The sequence below is a fragment of the Gorilla gorilla genome, chromosome 13, assembly GCF_029281585.2.
Source record: "Gorilla gorilla gorilla isolate KB3781 chromosome 13, NHGRI_mGorGor1-v2.1_pri, whole genome shotgun sequence".
NCBI lineage: Eukaryota > Metazoa > Chordata > Mammalia > Primates > Hominidae > Gorilla > Gorilla gorilla.
Genome location: NC_073237.2, coordinates 95,926,025 through 95,946,199, shown reverse-complemented (window position 1 = coordinate 95,946,199; position 20,175 = coordinate 95,926,025). Strand labels below are relative to the sequence as shown.

The following is a 20,175-nucleotide window of genomic DNA, read 5'->3' as shown; positions in this document are numbered from 1 at the left end:
TCTAGATCTAGTCTCATTTCATTCTGTTTTGAGACCTGCGCATCCATCTGGCTTTCCTTTTACGCTATTATGGCAACCCACTGAAATTTAACTTTTGGGATGCTTGACTCATCTGCTTTGCATCCCATTAACAACATCATTCTTCCTTCTGGCACAGTTTTCCTAAGGTTGCTAGTCTTGAACCCTCCATATCTATCTGATCTCATGGGCTACTCTCATTGGACAATCCTTCACTACTTCCTTGCTCAGGCCTGAGTCAGCAAAAACTTTCAAAAGGCATATCTTAAGAATTGTGTGTGTGTGTGTGTGTGTGTGCATACTGCAAATGCAGCCAGATATACTGATCCCCAAAGGAAAAGTACAGATATTATTGAGACAATGTATACGTGTAGTGAAAACTGTTTTAAGATATGGTGATTATACTGCACTGACTAGACTTTCTTCTTAAATGTGAGAGCTACATTTGCCATATATAATTTCTGTTCAAGAGCACTTATATAGCTAATGCTCTCACACTAAATGTTTAACATTTGATTCTGTTTTCCTTAAAACAAATTGAGCCGCGGGGGGAAATATATGATTTTAAAGATTTTTGTCTTTTGGGGAGAGGGGATCTCTTAAATCTCTTGTTCATTGAAAATTTTTTTGTGTGCACAGCAAAATACCAAAAGAAAATAAATTCAGTTAAACAAGATGAGGAGCATAATGACCTTGGATGTTTTCATCATATTTTTTGAAATATTCTTCCCTTTTGTAAGGGTTCATGCTGAAATCACACCCTTGTCAAAATGTCTAACCACTCCAATAATAGGTGATGAAGAACTGGTGACAGAGAAAACAGATATTTTTTAGCTCACTAATATAGCAGCCAGGCAGTGATTTCCACTCTTACCTGCTCCGTGAGAGTAAACACTTCAGAACCACAGTCTTGATGAAACTAAAAATGACTGTAAACAATGTTGCCCACTTTCCCTAAGGGAGAATTTTAAACTTAATATTATTAAAAAATGAGATTTCAGCCAGGTGCGGTGGCTCATGCGTGTGATCCCAGCACTTTGGGAAGCTGAGGTGGGTGGATCACAGGGTTAGGAGATCGAGACTAGCCTGGCCAACATGGTGAAACCCCATCTTATTAAAATACAAAAAAAAATTAGCTGGACGTGGTGGCATGCACCTATAATCCTAGCTACTCAGGAGGCTGAGGCAGGAGAATCGTTTGAACCCGGGAGGCGGAGGTTGCAGTGAGCTGAGATCACGTCACTGCACTCCAGCCTGGCCACAGAGCAAGACTCTGTCTCGAAAAAAAAAAAAAAAAAAGAGATTTTACCCCTTTTACGCATTTTAACTTTCTCTTTGGTTACCAAAGCTGTTGTTTGAACACTGGCAGGAAGGAATAACTATTAATGACTCTTCTATGTTAACATGTGCTAATGAGCTAACAAATGTTTTCCTCCCTCTAACTTAGAAACTTCAGTGTGTGTGTATGCATGTGTGTCTGTGTGTGTGTGTGTGTGTAGTCTATATTAATGAGAGTTCGTATCTCAGTAATTTAATTAGTACTAAGTGATGTCAAATAATTTGGTGCACTCATCAAAACTTACTGATTTTTTGTGCCTTATTCCAGTGCAATGATACATAGTTATATTAGGATTAAATAAGATAATGACAGAAAAATATGTGAAACTCTATATTGTCACACAATGCTGTTCCAATCTGTACCATCTAATGAAGAAAATTTAAACAAATGCCTTATTAGCTGATGATGGCTTAACATATAAACAGTATGGGTGAAAGTTGCTTTTGACTGCTTCTTGCAAGGTATTATCCTAAAAAAGGAGAGTAATGTGGAGTTTTATTTGCACCAAGGCACTGTGTATAGGGGTCACTTTTTGCTCAGGGCAGCCTGTCTTAATCCTAATCCCTGAAGTCAGGACTGCCACGGTTGCATGGCTCTGCCACATCAGTGGTGTCTCCTGTTGTTGTCCAATGTGGTGGCACTGCCTGAAGCCACACCAGGTAGCAGGGAACTTTCTTTGCCCTGGTGGGAGGGCCCACATTTTCCTATGAACCTGACCTTTCCTATGAACCGAATCTTCCTATGAAGTTTCCATTTCATATTTTTCTTGAAATGTTCTGCTACACCTGACATCTGTTGTTTTCTAGAATAGAAAAGTAAGTTACAGTTTAGGACTGTGCTGTCCAGTATGGTAGCCTTTAGCCACAGGTGGCTACGGAGCATTTGAGATGCAGCTTATCCTAACTGAGATGTGCTGTTAGTGTAATAAACATACTAGATTTTGACAACTTAGAAGTAAAAAAAGATTGCAACATATTTCATTAATAGTTTTTTATATTAATGTTTAAATGATATTTTGGATATATTGAGTTAAGTAAAAATACTATTAAAATTAATTCCACTTTTTTAAACATGTAGTTACTAGAAGATTTAAAATTATATATGGCTTGCATTATATTTCTATTGAGCTGTGCTAGTTAAGAAAATTTTATATATAATAATATTGTATATATAATGTATATATGAATATGTAGTAAGTAGGATTAGTTAGGATTTACCAGAGAAACTGAACTAATAGGAGATTTTATAGATGCTAATTTTAAATACAGTTTGCATTATATATGTGTAATAATATATAACATGTAATATATATTATATATTTTTAAATATATATTTTAAAATTGTGTGTGTGTGTATATATATATATGTGGAGAGAGAGAGAGAGAAGGAGAGAGAGAGATTTATTATAAGGAATTTGTTCATGTAATTATGGAGGCTGGCAAGTCTCAAAATCTGCAAGATAAATTGGCAAGCTAGGGACTCAGGAAAGGTGGTGGTGTAGTTTTAGTCTGAATCTGAAGGCCTAAGAACAAGAGGAGCTGAGGGTGATAGTTCTAGTCTAGAGCAGGAGAAGACCATGTCCCCACTTAAGCAGTCAGGCAGAGACAGAGAGTGAATTCTCCCTTCCACTTCCATTTTGTTCTGTTCAGGTCATCAGTGGATTGGGGGAGGCCCACCCACATTGGGGAGGGCAATATGCTTTGCTCAGTGTCCTGATCCAAATGCTAATCTTATCCAGAAACACCTTCACAGACACACCTGCAAATAATGTTTAACCATTATTTGACTGGGCATCATGTGACCCAGTCAAATTGACATGTAAAATTAACCATCATATATATCAGGGATCCCCAACCCCCCGGGCTGCAGACCAGTACCAGTCCATGGCCTGTTAGGAGCCGGGCTGCACAGGAGGAGGTGAGTGGCCAGCGTTGGAGCATTCCTGCCTGAGCTGCGCCTCCCGCCAGATCAGCATTAGATTTTCATAGGAGCCCTAACCCTGTTGTGAACTGCGCATGTGAGGGGTCTAGGTTGAACATTGGTTATGAGAATCTAACTAATGCCTGATGATCTGAGGTAGAACAGTTTCATCCTGACACCATCCCCCGTCCCCCACCATCCATGGAAAAATTATCTTCCACAAAACCGGTCCCTGGTGCCAAAAAGGTTGGGGACTGCTGCTATATATAACAGAGACGGCAAAAGCTGCAAGGAAGTGAAAGAACCTATAGGTTGAAAGATCATTATGCAGTTCTAACTCAGGCCAGCAGGAATTATACCACCATATGGTTTTTTTTCCTTTCTACCTTTCCAGGAGGTAAGCGAGGATGTAAGTCATGGCTGCATCATGGCAGAACGTTTCTGGTGGAAACAGGGTCCTTAAAGAGCAATTACACTGTTCCTTCCATAAGCATAGATTTGAAAATCCCTTTAGCCAGAGAGAAGACACAGGCAACAAATGGAAGGTACAAGAATTTTTTTATGCGGAGTTGTTTTTGAGTCTCTAAACGTATCAAACTCATCAGCAAATATTAGGAGGCAAATCTCTTATCTCTGATTAAGAGCCTCAGAGTGAGCTGGTGGACTTCAGCAGAAGGCAGGGGTAGGTGCCAGCATGAGCTTCCTTCCTAAGATTTGTTCTTTGTGAACTGACTGGTAAAGCCATTTTGTTTTCTCATGCTCATAGCTTTTTGTTTTTGGTCTGTAGTTTCCAGCATCCACATTTCCTCCACTTTTCGGAAAGGGTATATTTTTCCATCTCCCACCTTTTCATATTCTTTGTGTGTGTTTCAGGAGTGCTGACTGTGTTTCTGTAGTCACATCTGTGTGTCCTTTTAGTCCCTCACATAGTTGCCTGGGTTGGATGACATGCATAGAAGTGAATATTGCTTCTCAACAGCAAGTTTCCTAGACACTCCCAACTTTACCTCTAATGTAAAGTGAGTCCTTGGTACAATCTCAGGTCATCTTTTCCTTTTTTCACTCCTCTTAACACAATTTGCGCTGACATAATCATGTGATTATTTGTAATGCCATGTCTCCCACTGAGCTACAACCTGCATGAAGATGGGACCTTGGCGTTTTTGGTCTCTGTGGTGTTCCCAGTGTCTGGGACATATTAGGCACTAAGTAAACATTTGTTGACTGACTGAATGAATGCATTGATTTAATGTAACCAGAAACTCTTAATGTCACTTTACTTATCATGACATAAAGTCCATCGTCTTTTCCTTTTTTTAGTTGACACATAATAACTATACATACTTATGAGACGGTAATATTTTGATACATGTATACAATGTTTAATGATCAAATGAGGATAATTAGCATATTCATCACCTTGAACATTTATCATTTCTTTATGTTGTGAACATTCAAAATCCTCTCCAAGCTTTTTGAAAAGGTACACTAAATTATTTTTAGCCATATTCACCCCACAGTGCTATAGAACACTAAAATGTATTCCTCCCATCTGGCTGTAACTTTGTTTCTGTTAACCAATCTCTCCCTACTCTCCCTCCTTCCTACCCTTCCCAGCCTCTGATAAGCACAGTTCTACTCGCTACTTCTACGAGCTCAACTTTTTTTTTTAACCCCAGCTCTCACACATGAGTGACAACCTGCAGTATTTATCTTCCTGTGCCTGGCTTATTTCACCTATCATGTCCCCCAGGCTCATCCATGTTCCAGGAACGACAGGATTTCATTCATTTTTTTTAAATAGCCAAATAGTATTCCACTGTGTGTCTATACCACAATAAATTCCATGATGGTCATCTTTTGTCTTCCTGTTTCTATTTGAAGACGATTTTTATGAAACAAGAAAGGCACCGCACTGCCTGAGTGATCTTGCTACTTCTAGGTCATCTATTAGTTGACACTCTGTCATGTCATCCCTTGGCCCATCCCTTCCTTGTTATTCTTTTTTGCTTGGAACACACCTTGGAATGATGTTTTTTCTAGCACTATTCACTACCAACCTCCCCCAGAAGTCTCATCTCATTCAGGATTTCAGTCTTTCTGATAGTTATTTTTTCCTGATGTCATCTTTGTGTTCATTACGGGTTGTATATCCTTTATTTCTTTCTTACATGCAAATTATTGTAAATTTATTTTAATACATTTAAATACCCTATCTTTCCAAAAGCCTCATTCTATTCAGAGGACTTTGCCATGGTGTGATGAGAAAAACTTGGGATTGTAACATCTCCCGCCCAAACTGGGAAGAAGCCAAGAAACTAAAGAATGACTTGCACACATCCACCTTGATGAGTAGATGAATTTATTAGGACTTACATACCGGGCACTCCTGAATGGTGGCAGGACCTCTCTAGACATCCATGCCACCTTCGGTCTCTAAACTGCTTTGAAGCTAATTTTCTGGTTCTTTGCCTACAGTGTTTGAGTGATGAGACTGTTTCCCTTGGTAGGTTCTCAGATACTCTCTGGGATGTTTGGGTTCTCAGGGTCACTTGCTCCTCGGCTGGGCACCATGGCCTTGGCTCACTGCCCAGTCTTCAGGGTTTAGGGAGCAGAGATACACCCTTAAGTAACCTGGTGGGGGATCCATCACACTACACAGGGGGACATACCTTTTGTGGGGATAGGGTAGGGGGATGTTTTGCAGTTTGCTTTTTTTTAACGTACAAGACCAATATCTAATTGTACAATATTGCTCCTGAGTTGTTTATTAATCAAAAATGATTTCATAAGTATATTGGTTTTCTATTGCTGCTGTAAGTTACTGCAAGCTTGGTGACTTAAAACCACATGCATGTATTCTCTTATAGCTCTGGAGGTCAGAAGTCTGAAAATCAGTTGCACTGGACCAACACCAAGGTGTCAGCAAGGCTCTGCTCCCTCTGGAGGGTCTTGGGGAGAATCCATTTCCTTGCCTTCTCCAGCTCCTAGTGGAAGCTTGTATTCCTTGGCTTTTGACTATTCCAAAGCCAAAAGCGTAATTTTGGCTTCGGATGGGTCACATCTTGCTTCGGTTGTCACATTGTTATATTGCCTTCTTCTGTGTCATCTTCTCTGTCATCATCTTATAGGGACATTTTTGATCATACTTAGAGACCATCTGAATAAACCAAGATAGTCTCTCCATTCTAACACACTTAACTTAATCACATCTGCAAAGTCCCTTTTGCCATATAAACTAACATTCACAGTGTCCAGGGATTAGGGCCTAGATATCTTTGGGAACTATTATTCAACCTACTGCAATAAGAAAACTGCGTTTTAACTTTTATGTGATATGGAAGTTTAGGCAAGAGAATAATTATGTAACATAGATAAATAAGGCCAAGCGTGGTGGCTCACTCCTGTAATCCCAGCACTTTGGGAGGCCTAGGTGGGTGGATCACCTGAGGTCAGGAGTTCAAGACCAGCCTGGCCAACATGGTGAAACCCCGTCTCTACTAAAAACACAAAAAATTAGCTGGGTGTGGTGGCATGTCTGTAATCCCAGCTACTTGGGAGGCTAAGGCAGGAGAATCACTTGAACCCAGCAGGTGGAGGTTGTAGTGAGCCGAGATCGTGCCATTGCACTCCAGCCTGGGTGACAAGAGCAAGACTCTGTCTCACAAAAAAAGAAAAAAAAAGATAAATAAACCGGATAAGTGGTTTATATATTTTAGGATATTAATAGTGGTTTTCTGTGGTTGGAGAGTGATCTTTACTTCCTTCTTAATTCTCTCACCTGTATTTTCTTTTTCCCCCTAGTCCTTAGAACCTGTGAATCTCATCTGTATTTTTCTAAAATTTATACAATAAACAGGTAGTTTATTTATAATGCAAAAAACAGGAAAATATTTACTTTTTAAAACAGAGTCAGAGTCATAAGATCAAGCTCCCTTTAATTAAATTATGACCTAGAGCTAAGACAAAACTTAATCTATATATGTTGGAGAAGAAAGGGATAGAGGTTACTTATGGAGTACATTTTTTGTTTTTAAATGTAATTATACCACTTATAAGCACATTTTTTTCTTTTGTCTGTTTAATTAGAAAAACACTTGGGAGGAGATAATTATCTCTATTTTTATTTTTAATTTTTAAGGTTTTTTAGGAAGATAATGTCAACATTAGGAAATAACATTTTTTCCTTCCACTATTTATAACTCTTTTTTTTCTTTTCTTTACTTATTGCATGGTGAAGCAGTTCCAGAATAATTTTGAATAATAGTGGCAATACTGGGAAGACTTATCTTACTTTTTTATTTAATGAGAATATTTCCAGTATTTCATCATAATATCTGAAGTTGTGTATATTAGAAAGATAAATAGTACCATGTTAAGGTTGAATAATTTTTTTAATTTACAAGGAATCTTTAAAATCAGGAATAAATATTTAATTTTATTAATTACTTATCATCATCTATTAAGCTGATCTAATGGGTATTTTTTCTCTCTTGGCCAATTGGTGGAATAAATTACCTTACTAGATTTCCTAGGTTAAATCTTATTTGGACATAGATTATTGTTCTTTCTTTTTTTTATTTGTATAAATGTATGGAATACCAGTGTAATTTTGTTACATGGATATATTGCATAGTGGTGAAGTCAGGGCTTTTAGTGTATCCATCACTGGAATAATATACATTGTACCCGTTAAGTAAATTCTCATCATCCACTCCCCTTTCATCCCCTACTCTTCTGAGTCTCCAGAGTCTATTATTCCATACTCTATGTCCATGTGTTTATGTTATGTAGCTCCAGCTTATAAGTGAGAATATGCAGTACTTGTCTTTTTGTGTCTAAGTTGTTTCACTTAAGATATTGGACTCTAGTTACATTCACGTTGCTACAAAAGACATGATTTCATTCTTTTTTATGACTGAATAGTATTCCATGTTCTATCTATCTATCCATCTCACATTTTCTTTATCCAGTCATCTGTTGAGGGACATTTAGGGTGACTCCATATCTTTGCTATTGTGAATAGTGCTGTGATAAACATATGAGTGCAGGTATCTTTTTGAAATAAATATTTCTATAATATTGTATTTTGTTTATAAATATGTTCTTTAGAATTTTTAAAATCCATGTTCATAAATACTTTTGTTCCACAAGCTTTTTAAAATGTATGTGTGAGCTGGGTGAGGTGGCTCATGCTTGTAATTGCAGCACTTTGGGAGGCCGAGGCAGGTGTATTGCTTGAGGCTGGGAGTTCGACACCAGCCTGGGTAATGTCGCAAAACGCCGTCTCTACTGAAAATACAAAAATTAGCCAGATGTAGTGGCATGTGCCACAATCCCAGCTACTCAGAAGATGGTGGCAGGAGGATCGCTTGAACCCAGGAGGTGGAGGTTGCAGTGAGCCAAGATTGTGCCTCTGCACTCTAGCCTGGGTGACAAAGTGAGACTCTGTCTCAAAAGAAAAAAAAAAGTATGTGTGATTACTTTTGTTAATATTTATTTGTGTATTTTGTTCTCACATATTGAAAAATAATTATCTGTTTATTTGAAGATCTGAAAGAATTTGTCCATCACAACCATACGTGCCTATATCATTTTTAGAGCAAGTAATGTTGTGAACACTAATTTATGTCATGGGTTTTCAGCCATTCAAATTTTTTATTTTTTCTTGGATCAGTATCAGTAATTTGCTTTTTTTTTTAATGTTCCATTTATTTCACATTTTTAATCTTTTAGTTTAGAGAAATTTTTCATTGCAAATGCCTACACATCTCATTTCTCCTATTTTGTAGAGGTGAGACTGCTCCACCCCTTTGGCTCCCTTGTATTCGTTTGCTGTTGGAGGAAGCCAAGTTCTCTCCCAGCTTTAGCTGCTGCTCTTAAATTGGCCCACTGCATCTTCCAGTGAAAATCCTCTGACTCCTTCAGAACGCTTCTGTTCTCGGGTGCACCCTGCCACATCCTTCTGCTCCCTCTTGCATGGGGGCCAGCAATACGCAGGTCTTGACTCTTGTTGATTTGTGCCACCCACTTGTATTTAGGGGCTCCTGGAGATAACTTGTCACCTAGTTTTGTTGTAAATGTTTTTTATAGATTTTGATTTTGCCATCTAGTTACTCTGTTTTTATGTGGCAATTTGGGAATATCTAAAAACCATCTTACCACTGTTGTTCCCATCTTCCCAGAATTCCCTCTTACTTATACATTAGAAACTCTGACATTTAATCTTTTTATTCCTTTATCTTTACCATGCTATTTTATATTTATTTATTCCTTTCTCTTATTTTTTAAAAATTTATTTTCTCGATTTTACTTTTATTTGTTTATTTATTTATTAATTTTTGAGATGGAATTTCATCCTTGTCACCCAGGCCGGAGTGCAGTGGTGTGATCTTGGCTCACTGCAACCTCCACTTCCTGGATTCAAGTGATTCTCCTACCTTAGCCTCCCGAGTAGCTGTGATTACAGGCATGCACCACCATGCCCAGTTAATTTTTGTATGTTTAGTAGAGCTGGGTTTCACCATGTTGGCCAGGCTGGTCTCAAACTCCTGACCTAAGGTGATCCACCAGCCTTGGCCCCCCAAAGTGCTGGGATTACAGGCGTGAGCCACTGTGTCCGGCCTTTTTCTAGACTTTAAATAACAGATTCATTCATTGATATCTTTCTTATTTAATATTGAAATATTTATGACTATACACTTTTCTGAAAATAGTTTGGGTATTTTATATACATTTTAATATAGAGTTTAAAATTTTTTATTTAAAATTATTTGCAATTATAGTTTATAGTTCTGTAACAATTTTTTTAGAGTAATTTTTAAAAATTTTTAAGTGGTTGGACTTTTCTTTCTAACTTTGGTTATTAATTTATAATTTTGTTACATTACATTCAGGGATATAGCTTGTGACACTTTGGTTTTAGGACTTTGAATTTTTCTCTGTATCCTACTCTGTGATAAATTATTGAAAATAGTGTATAGGTTTTGGAAAAGAAAGTATATTTTCTGATTGTTCATATTAAATTGTACAATTTTATAAATTTGTACATTAAATCAATTTTAATAAATTAATCAGCACCTTTACATCTTTGATTTCTTTCTTTCTTTTTCTTTCTCTTTCTTTCTTTTTCTTGCCTTCTTTCTTTCCTTCCTTCCTTCCTTCTTTTCTTCTTTTCTTCCTTCTTCCTTTCTTCCTTTCTTTTTTGATGGGGCCTCACTATGTTGCCCAGGCTGGAATGCAGTGGCTACTCACAGGTGTGATACTAGCTCACTGTGATCTCCAACTCCTGGCCTCAAGCAACCCTCCTGCCTCAGCTTCCTGAGTAGCTGAGACTACAGGTGCATGCTACTGTATCCAGCTTCTTTTAAAAATTTTTTAAAAGTAAATTGTATATATTTAATGTATACAACAATATGTCATGGAATACATATAGATAGTAAAAAGTGAAGCATATAGATAGTAAAAAGTATAGTGAAGCAAATGAACATATTTATCAATCATCTCACATAGCTACTCCTTGTTTTGCTTTTTTGTGGCAAGAGCAGCTAAAATATACTCATTTGGCATGAATCTGAAATACAGTACAATTTTGTTACCTATAGTCTTCATGTTGCATGTTAGATCTCTAGACTTGTTCATCCTATGTATCTGATACTTTGTATCCTCTGACCTACATCTTTCCATTTCCTCCCACCACCCTGCCCCTTGTAACCGCTATTTTGTCTTCTATCTCTGTATATTTGATCTTTTTTTTTTTTTTTAGATTCCACATATAAATGAGATCTTGCAAATTATTTTTCTTTCTGTGTCTGGCTTATTTCACTTAGCATAATATCTTCCAGACTCATCCATCTTATGGCAAATGGCAAGATCTCATTCTTTTTTTATGCCCAAATAATATTCCATTGTATATATACAGGTTGAATGTCCCTTATCTGAAATGCTTGGGACAAGAAGTGTTTTGGATTTCAGATTTTTTTTCAGATTTTGGAACATTTGCCTATACATGAATAAGATATCCTGAGTATGGGACTCAAGTCTAAATACACAATTCATTTATGTTTCATATACACTGTATATACCTAGGTGTATTAGTCCATTCTTGCATTGCTATAAAGAAATACCTGAGACTGAGTAATGTATAAGAAAAGAGGTTTAATTGGCTTATGGTTCTGCAAGTTGTATAATGGCATCTGCTTCTGGAGAGGCCTTGGGAAACTTCCAATTACAGTGAAAGGTGAAACAGGAGCAGGCACTTCACATGGCAAAAGCAGGAACGAGAGAGAGAGAGAGTGAGAGAGAGAGAGAATGAGATAGAGAGAGAGAGAGAGAGAGAGAGAAAGGAGAGAAAGTGCCACACACTTTTAAATGACCACATCTTGCGAGAACTCACTATCATGAAGACAGCACCAGGCTGTGAGGAATCCGCTCCCATGATCCAAACACCTCCCACTAGGCCCCACTTCCAGCATTGGGGATTACAGTTCAGAATGAGATTTGGGCAGGGACAAATATCCAAACTATATCATTAGGCTAAAGGTAATTTTATACCATATTTAAACTAATATATGTGACCCATCACATGAGGTCAGGTGTAGAATTTTCCACTTGTGGTGTCATGTCAGTGCTCAAAACGTTTTGAATTTTGGAGCATTTTTAATTTAAGATTTAGAATTAGGGATGCTCAACCATATACTGTAGTTTCTTTATTTATTTGTTCATTGTTGGACACTTAGGTTGTTTCTATATCTTGGCTACTGTGAATAATGCTACAATAAATGTGGAGAAAGAAATTATATTTTCTGTTTGTTCATGTCAAATGCATTTTATGAATTTATTCATTAAATCAATTTTAATAAATAGATTAATCAGCATCTTTACATCTTTGCTTACTTTTTTATCTGTCAAAGACAGATTTGTTAGCATTTCTGAATATGATCACATTTCTGTTACTTTTCTCTTTATATTTCTGACAATTTTTGCTTTACACGTGTTAATGCAATATTGACATATAAGTGTTCATTAAGATTATATTTTCATTGTAAATTATACCTTTTGCCAATATAAATGATGAACTTGTGCATTTGCCTGGTAATCGATATTATCTGGAAATAATATTGAAATTATGCTTTATGTTTATATACTTTTTCCCATATTCCTTCACTTATTATTTATATTTCTGTGTTGATTTGTTTTAAGGTGTATGTATTTGATAAACAAAACAAAACAAAACAAAATAAAACAAAAAAAACAAATAGAAGACAGTAAAACATTATCTTTCCTTCCCTTCCTGAAGTCATGGAATTTCATACCCCCTAAACCCATCTTTTATTTCTCTGTTCTATTCTTCAATCTTATTATGGATGTCACTCTTGGTTTTAATCCAGATTTTTATTGTAAGATATTTTTATACTACATGTGTCTCCTAAATAATGATGAATATTAATTAATCAAATTACTGCTGATTAATTAATTAAACAACTACTCAGACACTGTATAAAGGACTGGGCAAGTATCTATGAAGTAGATACACACTGTCCCTGATCATATTCTGAACTTGATAATTTAGTAGATGATACAGACAAGTAAGCAGACGATGACAGTATTTCAACCAGTAGTCTGAGTGCCGTGATTGAGGGATGTTATGAAGGTGCTGTAGGGGGGACCTAGGAGGGATTCTACCCTGCTTTTGGTGAGTCAGAAAAGTTATTCTTAATACTCATAACTTTTAATTAGAAGACAAGATGACTTCACATGCTTTTTAGTTTCCTTTACTTAGAAACTAAGAAATCCTCCAGATTTCTTCTGAATTCTTTGTTCATCAGTAAATCTATAGAAACGGTGGAAGGCTTGGAACATTTTATGAGGCCCTGTTATTTTACAGCCATTGTGCCAAGTGTTTTACATTAGTCATTATCTTTCAAATCTCATAACAACCCTATCTGTGAGATTTTTTTGCCCATTTCACAGATGAAAAAATGGAGGCTCAGAAAGGCTAGGTAATTTGCGTGGTTGCATGACTTGACAATGATTCCTATTGTCAAGGCCAGCCTGAGTGCCCTTGATCTTTCCACCCTAAATGCTCAGAGTGAAAGTTTGAGTCTTGGGGGGTTCCCATTTTTGGAAGATAGCACCCCCTACTTGGCTGCATCGATTATGGTATAGAAGGTCGTCTTTGTCTTCCTGGGAGGTGTATGCATGTGAAGGGCAATGGTAACAAGATTCTTCCTGTTTTCTTTTCTTCTTTTTTTTTTTTTTTTTTGAGATGGAGTCTCACTCTGTCACCCAGGCTAGAGCGGAGTGTAGTGGCGTGATCTTGGCTCACTGCAACCTCTGCCTCCCGGGTTCAAGCCATTCTCCTGTGTCAGCTTCCCAAGCAGCTGGGACTGCAGGCATGCACCACCACGCCCAGCTAATTTTTGTATTTTTAGTAGAGACGGGGTTTGACCATCTTGGCCAGGCTGGTCTTGAACTCCTGACCTCAAGTGATCCACCCACCTCAGCCTCCCAAAGTGCTGGGATTATAGGCGTGAGCCACCGCACCCAGCCAATTCTTCCTATTTTCTATTGTCTGGGTCTCACTGAATTCATTAGAAGAATAATAGATTGTTGCCTTTTTTAAAAACTGGGAATTTCCCATTATTCTGAGAATTGGTGGGAGAGTTTCATTCCTTTCTTCCCCACTTTTCAGACTATGGACATTGGTTTTAAGTCCTTCCTCTTTGGAATAATTTTCTTATTTCTTTCATTCTCATATTCATTTTTGACTATGCATGGAAAAAGTATTTCTTTGAGACTCTTCACTGTGACTTCTGGGTGGGTTGGGGGAGACCCTTTACACCATGCACTATTGTTCCCCACCTCTAATAGGAAGGAAAACAGCACCACAACAGAAATCTTGCCTTCTGGCTGCACAATGACCTGGCCGACTTCTGTGCACCTGATCCCTCCTTGGCCCCCACCAGAAATTTTCCTGTGTGTTGCCACAGAAAATTGCCTGTTCGTTCATTTCTTTGTCTGCAGAAGAGCTGGTTTTAACCCTGCCTGGATACTACTTTCTTTTTTCTTTTTCTTTCTTTCTTTTTTTTTTTTTTTTTGAGACAGAGTCTCGCTCTGTCGCCCAGGCTAGAGTGCAGTGGCGCGATCTCAGCTCACTGCAAGCTCCGCCTCCCAGGTTCATGCCATTCTCCTGCCTCAGCCTCCCAAGTAGCTGGGACTACAGGTGCCCGCCACCACACCTGGCTAATTTATTATTATTATTATTATTATTATTATTATTATTATTATTATTTTAGTGGAAATGGGGTTTCACTGTGTTAGCCAGGATGGTCTCGATCTCCTGACCTCTTGATCCACCCACCTCAGCCTCCCAAAGTGCTGGGATTACAGGCGTGAGCACCACGCCCGGCCGGATACTACTCTTTCTTTGCTATTATTCCTGCTAACCTAACCTGATGGCTTACTAGTAATTAATTCTAATGAGTCCAACAGGGATTTCACCTTCCCTCCTTTGGTAAACATTACCCTGGGGATAAACATTGCACCTCTCTCTCTCCCTGTGTCTCTCTTTCTTTCTCCACTATAGACCAGTACCTTTACCATGAGTTGATAGGCAGCTGTACTGTCTTAGGAAGAATACAAGCATCCTGCTTCCCGGGGCCCTCATTCAAAAAGGCTTTTTAGGATAATTGACCTTTGAGTTCAGATCAGAGTTGAAGGATGAATTGTGAAGACAAAAGGGCTGGGGAGCTGGGTGAGCAGCACAGGGCGGCAGGCAGGGAGCAGTGGAGTGTATGTCAGATCAAGGCTGTTTTTGTCCCACAGGGTTGTTGCTGGGATTCGTGAGGAATAGGGAACATTCATCTACTGCAACAAGTACCCGTGTGCCTGGCATCTTTGTGTATGGATAATTGTAATTTGTGTGAAATTTTACTCCTAGAATTTCTGAAATGAAAGGCTCTCTTTTCAGAGGAATCATTCATTCACTCATTTAACAAACCTTCATCAGATGTCTGTCACAGACCCTCCAGAGTCAGGCTTGGCTATGACAGGAGGCCTGGCTTTTGTTGTCTGGGGCTGAGACTCCACTGTGTAGCAATTTGCTCCTCATATACTGACAACCTTACCTACATGGCAGGGGAGGCTTGTTGATCAGAAGCAAGAATCTTCAATTCCTTTCACCAAAGACCTTTTAGTTGAAACAATCACTGGGGCAGTCCTGAAGGAGTAGGCTGCCCAGTGGGGTCATGCCTTGGCCTGGTTGGGTAGATTCCATTGCTGCCCCTGGAGGAGAGTGAACCCAAAGGGCTATTTCTTCAGAGGCTGTACTCTCAGCCGGCGTGGGAAACAGGTGACAACTAACAAATGCACTAAAGGGTCACAGGTGCTACAATGAAGGCTGCGGAGGGTGAGTGGGGCACAAAGAGAGGAGGGCAGGCCTGTCTGGAATGACCAGGAAGGTAGCACCTTTTAGGCACTTAAACTTTACCCCAATCTAATGTCATGTCACTATCATGTCTCTATTCACGTAGAGCAAAGATCGTATCTTTGTACATTAGTTTATCACGTGCAGGCACCTTTCGGATCCATTTTTTTCTCATTTGAATGATCATAGTAGGCATTTTACAGATGGTGAAGCAGACACTGAGATGTTAGGTAATGTGCTGAGATCCACACAGCCAGAAGGCAGCAGAGATGGGACTGAAGTGTAAGGCTTCTGACTGACAGCCTTCTCTTTTTGACCACTTGAGGGATGAAGAGCTTTTGATTTGGGGGCTTCTTCTGCCCGTGATAGTTCTTTCATTTATCCCTGCCTCCTGCAATCCAGGCACTGTGCTTGGCTCTGCAGACACAGCCAGACTTCAGTCATGTGGTTGGTGCCTCAAGGGGTTGGCACACTTATCAACAACCACCCCATACAGAGGGCATGCCATGAGGAGGGCATGCAGGCTGCTGGAGGACTGTGGCAGCCAAGGAGCAAAGGGGGCAGCTGCCAGCTGCATGATGGCGGGGCTGAGCTCTTCCCCTGGGCTCCCTGAATCACTGGGCAGAAGCACAGTATCTTCTGGGGATCAGATCTTCCCTCAGCTTCAGCCCTTCCGCAAACCCATCCTGTTCCCACTGGGCAGTAGGTGTCGATGCTGCTCACAGCCACTCTCTGCCCGGGTCCTCTGAGGCTGCCCCTGGAGTCTCTATTCTGGTGGAAAATGCTGTTCCTAAAGAGTATCCAAAATTTCAGAATCTGACCCTGGACAAGGTACTCAACCACCCTACGCCTCTGTGTCCTCTCTATAAGGAAATATTACCAATATCTCATGTGCCTAAATGAACGAAAACACATAAAAAGCATAGCCCAGGGGCTAGCATATAGCTATCCCCAGAAAGAAGATAAAGCATTAATGAGAGGTCCCGAGAATCACTTAGGGAACCTGTTCAATGTGCAGGTTTCCAGGCCCACTCTTAAGGACTCTAAGTTATAATAGTTAACAATTACCTGGGTCTTACTATGTCCCAGGAGGGCATTGTTTCTAAGTAGTTTTCACAATTTAACTCAGTCACTCTTCCCAACAACCCTACAACGTAGGTAGCATAATGATGCTCATTTTACATGCCAGGAAACAGACTAAACTAGATGAGGCAATTTGTCTGAGTCCACACAGCTAGAAAGAGGTGGCATCAGGATTTGAAGCCAGTTGGTCTGACTCCAGGGCCTATGTGCTGACTTCCACAAGGCTCTACCTATGAGGGCCAAGTGATCTGGGGCTGGGGGGGTCTGCATTTTTCCCCACAAGTGCCTGGCAACAGTTAATGCAGAGCCTTCTGGGAGTGGAAGTTGAGAGCTCCATTTGACCTTGGCTGGAGCTTGCAGACATCTTTTATTCCTACACCCTTTCCTGCGCTTCTGCCCCATTTTGTGCTGTAGCCTTTGGGGTTTCTAGCTGATCACTTCCATCCTGGTATTTCCCTTTGGAGTGAAATCCTTTCTGTTTACCTGTGGAAAGACCCTACCTTGTACACCTGAGCGAGAGGTCAGGAGGGAGGGTGGAGTGCCTCCTAACATCTCTGCATCCCAGAGAACTGCTTCTTGATGGAAGAAGCTGGACTTTTTTCTGAGAGTGACTCTTGCAGGATTGTGACCAAAGTGTTATTTGTGGATTTATTTTCCTGGGATACACTGGGATACCCTTTGCTCTTGGGGCTTGGCATATATACATATACAGCCCAGGTAGGGAATGAAAGAGGGTTTCGGAGTGCTGCCAAGTCCCTTGGAAACCTGAATTTAGACATAATTGAGAGAGGTTGATAAAACTCCTCTGTCTAATTATATCTCTGCCCCATTTAAAGTCTATTAACAGTTTCTGATTGCCTTGGGGCAGAGTCCAAAAGTCTTAAGGTGACCTCTAGAGTTCTACATACCTTGGCTGTACCTACTTCTTCAACTTCCATTTGTTCATTCTCTGCTTATTCAAGGTCCTCTGGTCACACTCACCTTCTTTCTAGTCCTTAGATGTGCTGGGCTCCTTCTTACCCCAGGGTCTTTGTGTACCAGCTTACTTCTTCTCTAGGTCTTGGTAGAAACATCACTCAGGACAGTGTCTCTTAACCCTCCAGGGTAGGGTGGTTCCCCTGTCACAGCATCCCACACTTCTGCTACGCAGCACTTAGCACACTGTTATTTGGGTAATTATTTGTTTGACATCGGACTTCTCCCATTAGATAGTCAGTTCCATGAGGGCATCACCTACATCTGCCTTGCAGAATTCTGTATTCCTAGTGCTTAGCTTGGTGCTGTGCACAGCATGGGTGCTCAGAGAATATCTGTGAAATGTATGAGTCACCAGGAGGTCAGGGGGCCTGGAGGTTCTTCAGAGCTTGGTGAAAGGGACTGAGGGGGCAGCTGGAGGCATGTGATGTTCTGATGCTGCTGTGGAGGCTTGCTTCCAGGGATCTTCAATAAGTTCCTCAAAAAGAACGGCACAGAAGCATAACAGTGGGGGCAGGGGAAAACCTGGGAGCTAGGAAGCCAGCCCGCTTCCAAGAATGTATTTTTATAAGAAGGTTTCAGAACAGCAGAAGTCTATCCCAAGAAAGAGAAACTTACTTCTCGGTAGAACTAGGTAACCTGCTGGTACTTGTTATACTGTGATGGCCAGGGCTGCAAGAAAACTTAGATATGCCTAATTTCCACAGATGTTGAGCCCAAAATTCAGAGAGGCAAAGCAGTTTATCCAAGGGTACACAGCTAGCTGTGAACCACAACCGGATCTCCCGGCTTCCAGACCAATTCTCATTTCATTACAACACGCTGCACTTTGATTTAGGGCCACTGTTAGAGGTGAAAAGAAATCATTAGAAAATGAATGTTTCCTGAAATATCACCTGCAATTTATTGCACTCAAATTTCACACTGATAAATAACCTCTTTCTCATTAACATGCAGGCTTCCTACAATTAGCACTCTCATTTGCACTATGTAAACAGCTTCTAACTGTGCCTTTTACCTCTTTGTTCAAACAAAGATTTCTGTTAGCAAAGAAACAAGAAGGAAATTAGTAGCAGGTGAGAGCTTATTTTTAATTATATTGAGATTGACTGTTGTTCTCCAAATCTTCTCTAATTCTCCCAAGATATTTATTTGCAGACCTGAGTTTTCAATCTATTAAAGCAGCAGTCATTTCTGGTCTTTATTTACTAAATGAAAACACAAATGGCAGCAGTGGATTTCTGGCTTGGTGCCAAGGGAAGCGGTGTGGGGGGATGGTGCTGGATCAAGCATGGATCTGAGAAGCCTAGTAATCAAGGTGAAGTATTAAACTTAGAAGATGTTGAAGAGCAACGATGTTGGCATGTGATGAGCTTAGAGTCTCCAAATCAAAGCTTTCTCAGTGATAACTACTAACTTCTACCTGAAGTGAAGTTTAGGTTCTTTAACAGAAAGATTTTAGTTTGTCTCCAAGGATGAGAAACTTTTTGCCTGTCAGTGATGAAGGGACTGGCTTGGAGCATCTTTTGGTCAGAACATTTCAAAGATTATCTATTGCAACTTCTCACCAAGGGCAAGGATCCATTTTAAAAAATCTGACAACTGATACTCTAGCAGCTCACCGTTTCCCTTGTTAATGTCCTCCTTTCTGAAATCCCTGTACCCCTGAATTGACATCTTGTCTCCAGCGACGCTGGTTCACATATTAGGAGATCCACATTGTAGGAAACCTTTCCCCCTTTTACATGACAATCCTATGTCATTATCTACATCTGAAGACAGGGCTATGTCCCTTGAGTCTGCTCTAGTCTATGTGTTCAAAGTTCCTTTAACTACTTTTAATGCGACATGATTTCCAGGCCCCTGTGACTCTGCATGGCTTCTTTTGGACACACTACAGGTCTGAAAGCCCTCCTGCGGTGAGCTGTCAAGAATTGAATACAATGTTTCAAGCACTATCTGATCAGTACAAAGTCAAGGTAAACCTAAGCACTAACTTCTTCCCAGCTGGGGACCCCATCCTGCCCACTGTTTTCTTGTAAGATTTCCCCTATTTAGGAACACAGTATAATACTCTAGACTCAGAAAAAAAAAATCTCTTTTCCCTAGGAACAGGAAAGCCATCTTAGATATGGATTGGTTATCACATTTGAATATACTTTATTTAGTATTTCTGAGCTATTTCTATTGGTTGTTAAACGATTTGCATTTTAGAAAGCATTTCATTCTACAAAGCACTTTCACAATAACCGCAAAAGAAAGGCAAAGTTAAGGTTGTCAACCTCATTTCACAAATGAGGAAACTAGACCTCTGGGGCTAATGACTTATCTAATGCCATAGAGAGTTAGGGTTCAAACCCTAGTTCTCTGGCTGAAGGTCCAGGCCTGTTTTCACTATACCGCAGCCATCTCT

The 20,175-nt window shown here is 39.7% G+C and overlaps 1 long non-coding RNA gene across 1 annotated transcript in view; it reads left to right on the top strand.

Annotated features, from left to right (window-relative positions):
* Positions 1-20,175, top strand: part of LOC129524462 (uncharacterized) — a 447,472-nt gene that overhangs the window by 194,318 nt on the left and 232,979 nt on the right. The gene's annotated exons all lie outside the window — the stretch shown is intronic.